Source organism: Micromys minutus (assembly GCF_963924665.1).
Source record: "Micromys minutus genome assembly, chromosome: 7".
In the NCBI taxonomy this organism is placed as follows: domain Eukaryota; kingdom Metazoa; phylum Chordata; class Mammalia; order Rodentia; family Muridae; genus Micromys; species Micromys minutus.
The window spans coordinates 72,539,437-72,549,126 of NC_137976.1; the positions used below are offsets into that span (position 1 = coordinate 72,539,437).

The window sequence follows — 9,690 nt, forward strand, 5'->3', positions numbered from 1 at the left end:
GAGAGAAGAATTGTGTCATGCAGGAAGACATGGTTTCTGGAGAGGTAGCTAAGAGTTAGCTCTACATCCAGATTGGCAGGCCGTAGGAAGAGACAGTGAGCCTCTGGGCCTGGCTTCTGCTTCTGAAACCTCATAGTCCACCCTCCAGTGACACACTTCCTCCAACAACTCATAATTGTGCCTTTCCCTATAAGCGTGTAGGAACCATTTTCATTCAGACCACCACACAGTACCGAATCAGCTCTTAAAGAATTGTCTGGAAAAGATGGCTGTGGAATGAAGGCAGAGCCCAGCCTTCAGGGCCTGCACATTACATGTGTTCGTGTGTGGGTGAGAGTACACTGACCTTTTGACAATCTTCTTATTCCCGTTGCATTTTTACTTTGCCATTTTGTGCTGTTGTTGCCTTTATTGTTCTAACATGGCTCAATCCTTACTCCTGAGTTTGTCTTTGTTTTACAGGACAAGGGCTCAGAGGACTGGACGCGTTCAGATGTCGGTGTCCCCCCCAGTTCTTGACCCTGGTCCTGTCTCCAGCCCGTCTCAGCTTACCCACTCTTGACTTCTTTGAGCCGTTCCGAGGGGCAGTTTCTGGTAGTAGTGGCTTTTATACTTACACGGAATTCTTCAGTCCAGAGAGTTCTCCTGCAGCAGTGTGCACGTCCAGTGCACCGCACTGATCACTGTTTAGTCACTAACTGCTTTCTGGTTTGAAAGATGCAGTGGTTCCTCCCTGTCCTGAATCCTTCCTACATGTCATCTGCTGAACCATCAGCCTCATCAGAGCGAGAGTCTTTCCAGACTTATTCCAGTTACTGGCACCTCACTTTACAGTAGGGAAGGCTATGACATAAGGCACTGTAAGTCAGTGACAGCTCCAAATTTACACTTCATGTGTTGGCTAGTGACTGTCTACCCAGAGTAGGAGCTTGTGGATGTCCCTGGGTGGTGGTTCAGGCTGCAGGGGCAGGTGCTTCTGTTGCAGGAGTCCTTCGGGGACATTTTTCTGTGTATCATGTTAGTCCCAAACTTAAGGTATGTACTATGTCCCCAGCTTTTTAAAAATTTGATCATTAAAAATTTTTTTTGATCATTGTTTAAGTGAAATAAAAAGGAAGCATTGCACAAGCAGTGCTATTCTGCAGTTTCAAACGGTTGCTTGTGTTGCGATGGAGGTGTAGTGCTTGCCAACGTTCCGTGCTATCCTTAAGAGACGGAAAGTAACAGCTGTGCTTCCCATTTACTGCAAGATGGACATGCACTAAGCTGTGGACGTTTTCAGAAAAGTAGAGAGCAAGCTAACCTAGATGTTCAGGCCAGAGCTGTTCCACACAGAAGGCTGTTTTCGCAACCACATTCACTGCCTTGGGATTTAGTTCAAAGGAACACTGCATCTTTGAATGAGAAAGTGTACAGTTCTCCTGCAGCATGTCAGCACCTCGAGCTCACTTTTCAGCAGTGAAATGACTTGTATGTAATAAAGCCTTTGTGAGCTCTCCTCAAAAGCTCTGTTCTATTGCCAAGTTAGAGGTGTTTCTGGTACTGCTGAGTTAATGTCATAAAGACTAGCAGTGACTGAGCTCTTTTCTCTCCTTCTCTCTGCACTGTGTGCTGTGGAGTTGATGGTGCCCCGGTGCGGTGCCTCCTGATCCCCTCCCTGCTCTCTGAGGAGAGGTTTGCCTTGTCCAATACTTACTGTGCTCTTGCATGACTGTTAAGGTCTCTGTGCAGAGACCAGTGTCCAAGTGTCACATCCTTTGATTGAGCGAAATCTGTTGTGACCTCTGAGTTGTATTCCATGAAGAGAATGCTACCCAGAAGATAACGTAGGAAAGATAATTATATTGTTAACTTTTTCTTTTCAGCTGTCCTTTTATTTTCTTTTTCTTTCTTTCTTTTTTTTTTTTTTTTTTTTTTTTTTGACAGCAATGGAAAATGGGTTTTATAAAGACTGCCTGCTAATATGAACAGCAATGCAATGCACTTGTAACTCATGGAAATAAATGTACATCTTTATCTTTACACCGTGTTGATTTCCTCTGGATCGGTGTGTCCTAAGTAGACAGTCATAATCAATTTATGACTTGTGCTGCAGACAAAAATGTTCATGGGCCTTACTCTGTTCTTCCCCACCCCTGATGCAGTGCCCCACACATCAGTTTACATAAGATGGCATACTCCTTTAATGCCAGCGTTCGGCAATCAGAGGCAGGTGAATCTCTGAATTGGAAGCAAGCCTGATTTGTTTGCATAGGGAGGTCTAAGACAGCTGGGACTCTATGGGCCCTGTCTCGAAAAACAAAACAAAAAATTAAAAAGAAAGGTCCTCCTCTGCCTCTGAACAGCACATGAATCTGACATGATCCTCTCTTAATGACAGGTCTCAAGTAGTCAGGTGTGATGACACCCGAACATACTAAGTTGGAATCTGGCTCACTCTGTATTCTAGGGCTGTAGGAAGGACTGTTCAGCACCCCATAGTACCTGCTACCAGGTTCAGGGTAACGCTCACACCTCCCCTGCCTAAAAGATGACTGACTCGCCTGCTTTGTACACATGAGCCCATTCACCCACCCCCCAGATCAAAGGAATGGAGGTTCAGTTTTCACTGGCAGTGTTCAGTTTTCCTTTTTGTCTTTTTTCTAAAGCCCTGACAGTTCTCCTACTTGTTTCTTTTTCATATTTTTAACCCGTGAGATTAATATGCAGTTTTCTGAATAAGGAAACCATAGCCTCATCTTGAGGACTGAGCTTTCTGCTCTTCCTGGTACTGTGGAGTAGTGGGGTTGTTATGAGACCACTCACTGCATCCTAGTCACTACACCACAAGTGGTGTGGCTTTCCTCTAGCCATTGTCAGGTAGAGGACCACTTCTCACATTTCTAAGACTGTTTGGATAAGGTCCTCTCCATACTGGTGTCATTGAGTGCCTCTGCTATCCGTGTACATAGATGAGCTGTCCGGTGGATGGGCTTTTTGTCCAAGTCTTAAAACGTGAGAGAAAAAAAACAAAACATGAAAACATTTAGCATGAAGAAGATAGCTATCCAACAATCCCAGGGAGCACTTGATGATGTCCCCATGCAGAGCTGACGCTGACCTGTGGGGTGTGGTGCATTTATACTGCCCTCATCCTTCTCATTGTCTTGTTTGAGTACAGGCAACACTTGGGCTGGGCGTGACTGTTAGTTTTGGGAAGCTGTGGGTTAGCAGCAGCTATCTCTGAGGAATCACAAAGGTAGACACACTGCATGCCACATAATATTCAGACTACTTAGAGGAGACTTCGTCTGCTTAGGATAATACTTACATTAATATTAATAGTTACGTTTGAGCTTTTGGTGACTTAGACAATGTGGTAACACATTCATATATGCACATGCTTTGGGTCCTTCATACTACTTTTATATTTGTAAATCAGTGTTTTGGAGCAATTCCAAGTTTAAGGGAAATATTTTTGTAAATGTGATGGTTTTGAAAATCTGAGCAATTCTTTTGCTTATGAGTTTTTGTTTTGTTTATTTTTTAAAGTATTTGGGCTTTAAAATTGTGCTAGTGTTTGGAATATGGTGCCCTATATAACCCAGATAAGAATGGAGTAAGTGTGTCATTCTCATGCTATGTCCCCTTTGGCGTGCTGGATCAACATGGCAATCCAGAGTCCCTGCGTTCACCAGCTAACCTGAAGCTTGTTGCCTCTCTGCCATTTACCCTTCAGAGCACTCCAGAAAGTTCTGACTTTATATCTGCTTTGTACTGTGGATGCCTTTTTGGTATTGTATCCCAAACTGCATAGATTATTTAGGATAATGGTAAGTTTCAAAAATGAATGTTGAAGGAAGATTTTATTAAGAATTTAAATGGTTTTTTCATTATATTGTTAAACTTGAACATTTATCTGTGGCTTATGTGATTTGGTTAATATGTATAAAAATTGTAAGAGGTTTATATTTCATCTTAATTCTTTTGATGTTGTAAAAGTGCTTTTTAATTCATTATTTGAATGTTTATGGCACCTGACTTGTAAAAATAATTACAAAAAAAAAATCCTTAGAATCATTACATTGTCTCACTGTGTTGCCAAGGTAACAGTGCTGTTCAGCAGGGTTTAGTCACTCCATATAGCAGGCCGTCTCTGACTCTTGACTGCACTGGCAGCTGCTAAGAGTAGGGTCATAAAGTGAGCTCTGGGTGACTGGGGTTGTAATCTCCGTCAGCCCTTCTGGTCACAGGGAGGGAAGATGGCCTCAGCCACCCCAGTGCAGAAACAGCAAGAACTCATAACTGCTGTTAAGGGATGGAGTCCATTACCAACTTCAGCAATGAACGTGGAAGAGAGTCCTTCCCTAGGAGCAGACATGTGACATGGTGAGTGAACTCCGTTTCCTGAGGAGTTCTCAAAGCAGGTTCTCCTCTCAGATGGGCAGAAGCAGGATCTTAACAAAAATCATAAACAAAACAAAAACTCATAAGCAAAAGAATTGCTCAGATTTTCAAAACCATCACATTTACAAAAATATTTCTTATAACAAGCATGTGTCTCTTGTCAAAATTGGAGGCAGTGCAGCGATTACTTACGCATCAGCGACTGGGAAATGTTTTGATATGGAGGAGACAGGCCTTAGGTCACTAAAGCTAAGGTTAAGCACCTTCTCCTCTCTTCTCAGCTGCAGCTGGCTCTCTGCTCAGACTCTGCAGCAGACTGTCAGCTCTAAAGGGGAGTCAGTATCATTTCCCACACGTGCAGAAGATGTAAAAATATATCTCGAGTAATTATAACACACAGCAAGTACCAAGTGAATATCAAGTCTTTGTAAAAGTTTTTTATGTCATTACATGTTCCCAGGTGTCAGCAGTTCCCTATTTACTAAAGATCCTGCTTCATGTCACATGTCTACTTCCACGTTCATTGCTGAAGTTGGTAATGGACTCCATCCCTTAACAGCAGTCAGACCAGTCAGCATCTTGATTGCCATACTTAGCCAGAACCAAATGCCTGGGCTGAAAGGGAAGGAAGGTGATAGCAGCTGGAAGCAGATGTAGAAGTCCTTGATATATCTCAAGTGGGAAAGAGGACACATCCAGGGCGTGCCTCCCATCTTTCCGGGGAAGTATAGGTCACTGCTAATGCTAATCCTAGGAAGATCCTGAGAAGTAGGAATTAGATAACCTTCAATGCCGTTCATTGGGCCAGGCAAAGCAGGGCACAAAGAGCAAAGTGGAGCTGTGACTTAGCAGAGGGCCAGGACCAAAGGACCATGGGACATGGGAAGACCATGGGTGGTAAACACTCACTACAGAGGATGAGGCAGGAGGCAGTCCCTTGTGTCTGGATTTTTTAAATATTGGGACCCTCTCCACAGGAGTCCTTACTAGGTCTGTGGAGAGCAGAAAAGTCAGAAGGGGTATTTGCAGAGTCTGGAGACTATTGCTTCAAATCTGTTTTCCTTACATTGATATTAAGTAAAGAGACTGTCTATTTTCAGTTACAAATCATCTAATAGAGGCTAGGAATGGTAGCAAACACCTTTAATTCTAGCACTCTGGAGGCAGAACATGGCCTTTATAGGAGACTGCCTCAAAAAAAAAAAAAAAAAAAAAAAAAAAGCACCCAATGAAAGAAACTTGGCTGTGTGTCTTTTATTATGATTTACTGATCTCAAAGGGATTGGGCAGACACTGAGTTCCTTCTGTAGACCTGCAAGGCCAGCAACTGGCTACCTAAGGACCATCTGTCTTCAGGAAGTCTCCAGAGAAGGGAAAGAACATTTGACCATATAAAAAATAAGGCCTGTCTATGAAAAAGAACACCAGTGAGCTTGCCTTGTGGTTTTGGTAATATTCCTCTGCGGGGATTCATCAAGTATGCTCTCTAGGAGGGCTCAGAAAGTGGCCACTGCTAAAACTGCTTTCTTGCATTCCAAGAGCACGAGCTGCCCCTCTGGGAGTGCTTGACGCCCTTTGTTCGGATAGGGCATCCTGGTACTGCAGGCACATGAGGAAGAAGGAGCAGGTTATGTGGGGGTGTCTTTGAAATGCACTGATACCTAGGGCAGTTCTTATGTTGAGGGTTTATGAGAAAATGGAGAGGAGGGACTTAACCTTTGGTTTGATGTTTACAGTGTTCCCGATGAACTCCAGAGTCTCCAGAATGAAGAGCAAGGGCTGAGTGCTTCCAGTCTAAGGGATGTTTAGTGATTTCTTGTCATTGACACGTGGGCATAGAGATGATTTCCCCCTCAACTAATGGAACTTGTGATATGGCCATGAGCCAGACCAAAAATGGGAAGGGTTTTGGCTCATTGATATACTGGAGACAGAGGCTTGGGAAGAAGAAAGCCTAAGTCTAGGTGATGGTCATGCTAGTTGGATGTGTGGGTGGTGGGTGGGGGCTGCGTTCTGGAGCCAGAGGGCATATCTGTCTAAGAAATCCAGTGGGGGGGGGGCTGGAGAGATGGCTCAGTGGCTGAGAGTATTGACTGCTCTTCCAGAGGACCCGAGTTCAGATCCCAGCAACCACATGGTGGCTCACAACCATCTGTAATGAGATTGGATGCTTTTCTGATGTGTCTGAAGACAGTGACAGTACTCACATACATAAAACAAGTAAATCTTGAGAGAGAGAGAAAAGAAGTCCAGTAAGGAAGTGGATGTGTATGGCCTGAGGTGCTGGGATCAGAACCGGACTTGTTGAGTGCAGGACTAGATGCTGGGCACTGACCTGCTATAGGCAGGCCCACACTTGTGAAGTTCTCCCAGCCTTGACTGGGGTTTCTTGGCCAGACCCACTAGACCAGAAAGCAGATTTTCTTAGGACTACACAAAATGGGGAGGGGAGTCTCTGAGACAAGATAAGTAGAAACATTACCGGTGTTCCTGAAAGGCCAGGACTCCCCGGTCAGGATCCTCTGACCCTCAAAGTGCGGGTTCTCCGCACCTCCCAGGAAAGGTGACACCCCAAATCACTCACCAGAAATGGTCTTGTTGCAAACTGCAAGAGGATTTTCATTCTGAGCACCCTTGGGGCCCACAACTGTACGCCACGTTGGGGTAGAGGACTGCGGACCACGAGGGCAGAATCGGGACAGATTTTATATGGCTCACGACAAAACCCACCAATCATGGCAAAGCCCGCGAATCACAAACCAATTATTTCATAGTAAAAGCCTGTGACTTACAACCAATCATTTCCCTATAGTCTCAGAGGTCTGTATTTGCGTGGTCTCCTGGGTGGGGGTGGCAGTGGCGATCAGAAGTCACTAGGGTGGGAGGGGGGTTCTATGGTGTAGTTTGCAAAAGCCAGATAAGCGGTTAAGTCAGCTTATCTCCTGTTAACTTACTAGGTCCGGCTCTCGTATCCAAGAGCCTGGCCTACACCGTTTCACCCAGTTTCATACAGAAAGCAGGCTCCAGGACAGCAAGGAGTATGACCTTATATCTGCTTACTGGCAAAGAGCAGGGTCTGAATTTTGAGTTATTTAGGGGTTCTTCGGTGTGGGGTTAAGATTCCTTTAGCTTGGGGTCCTTGGAGGAGTTAGGCTATATTTTTTATCCTTTCATTCCCAGACTGGTGCCTGGAGGCATGGCCTCCTGCTATATAGCACTTGGCCCAATACTCTGAGCTGTCTGGCTTGGAAAATTACTACATACAAATCAGCAATACTGTCTTTGCAATTTTGGGGTGTGACTTTTCTTAATTCTTTGAAGATAAGTCATAGAAGAGCAAATATCACAGAAGTAACTAAGGAAACATTGAAACCACGGGCAGATGTCCACCGTGGACGGAGATGGGCAAGGGAGACTGAGCAGAGTAGAGGCCCGTGTGCTGAAGTAGCTATGCAAGATTTCGTCAAGACACAAATCTATAACTAGTGTGTAGTCCCCAAGTATCAATTTTGTAGGTGCCAACGTGTTGCTGTGTCAGAAGGTTGAACAAATGGTTGAGAACCTATTTGGTGAGTCCATCCTCCTGGCTTTGAAACCAAAACACTTTGAAGAAGCCATACCAGTAGGGAGAGGTGTGCAAGGGCCAAAGGCAGTGCTTTTTTTTGGGAAGCAGGGTTTTCCCAGTTAGTCCAGCAGAGAAGCTGTTAAGTATGGTTACAAATAAAGTGCCTATGCGTTTAATCACAGTGCCATAGCCTGCAGGGTGAACAGCAGTCTTGCTCCCACAATTCACTAGCCGCTGCTAAGAGAATCAAACTTCATACAGGCCTTCCAAGCAGCTCTAGGAATAAAGGCTTTTGTCACCAATCATAAGTTTCAGACCTTGGGAAGGTAAGTCATGTCAGCTTCCTTTGGGGTGGCGCCTTGAGAGTATCAGTGCAACAGCAAAGCAGTTGGTAAGGACTTGTGCCAGACTCTCAGAGCAACATGGTGTTTCTCATGGTAAAAGACTGCTTTCACTGCCTCTTTTCCTCAGCTCCTCTCACCCCAGAGGTCCCACAGACCCCATTCCTAAATGCTGGACTAATACTCCTAGTGCCTCATAATAGGAATTGACCCTCAGCATCTAGAGGGACACCCAGACCATCTCCAAACCAGAGCACACTGTGTACTCCAAATCACATTTCCTGTTCTACCACTGGCCAAGAAATGCCCAAAAATCACTGTGTTGTGTGCTTGACACAACACCTACTACTTCCTGGTACCAAAACAGTTCTAAATAACAGCCTGGTGTTCACAATTGGGCCACAGAGCACACTTCACAGCTCACCGGTGCAGGCTGTGGGAGGACAGGTGTTTCTCACAGGAATGGAGCTGCGGGCTTAAGGAAAGAAAATATTTTAGCTGAGCTAAGACACAGCTCTGCAGTGGCACTTGCGTAGCACATACATTCCAGTACTGAACGAGAAAAAGTTTCTGTGAAAATACTCAATTCTCTGCTCTTAGACATGGGTCATGGCACCTGGGCTACATAGCAGACTCTGTCTAAAACAAGTGGTTTGTGGTGGAGCTGAAATTCATTCATGACGAAGCCCAGGGTTCAGTCTCTGCCACAGAATGTGAGAAGGGAGCATGCTGGCACTGCTGGCACGGGTCTGGGGAGGTGAAGGCAGGAGGGTTGAGTTCAAGGTCATCGTTTGAGGAATAGATGAAAAAGGGCTTAGGTGGCAGATTTTGTGTTGATTAATTTTACAGTTTAAGATTCTTTTAAATTTGATTAGGTATTTTGTGTGTATTTTTTGTCTGCATGTGTGTCTGTACCCCATTTATGCAGTATGCACTGAGGCCAGGTGGCATCACCTGAGACTCAAGTTACAGACGGTTGTGAGTTGCTATGTGGGTGTTGGGATTCAAAGTCTGGTCTTCCAGAAGGGTAGCCATTGCTCTTGACTGCTTAGCTAAGTCATCTTAACAATTAAAAATAATAATCTTAGACCCCACCCATAACAATTTAGTGCCTGCATTTTTATATTTATATATTATGTATTTTATGTATTGAGTGTTTTGTCTACATTACAGAAAATCCCATTATAATACAGATGGCTGTTAGCCACCATGTGGTTGCTGGGAATTGAACTCAGGACCTCTGAAAGAGCAGCCAGTGCTCTTAACCACTGAGCCATCTCTCCAGCTCATAGTGTTAGCATTTTTAATAAAATACTAGTTTAAGTGAGAGAGAAGTCCTGTACCTTGGTTGCATAGTCACTCTAAAGACATAAGTTCACATTATTGGTTAACTTTCTA

The 9,690-nt window shown here is 44.5% G+C and overlaps 1 protein-coding gene across 1 annotated transcript in view; it reads left to right on the forward strand.

Moving 5' to 3' along the window:
* Nucleotides 1-2,022, forward strand: part of MAPK1 (mitogen-activated protein kinase 1) — a 48,145-nt gene extending 46,123 nt beyond the window's left edge. The window contains exon 9 of the mRNA XM_080919281.1: nucleotides 463-2,022. The gene's annotated coding sequence lies outside the window, so the exon portion shown is untranslated. The remainder of the gene's footprint in view (nucleotides 1-462) is intronic.
* The last annotated feature ends 7,668 nt before the right edge of the window (nucleotides 2,023-9,690 follow it).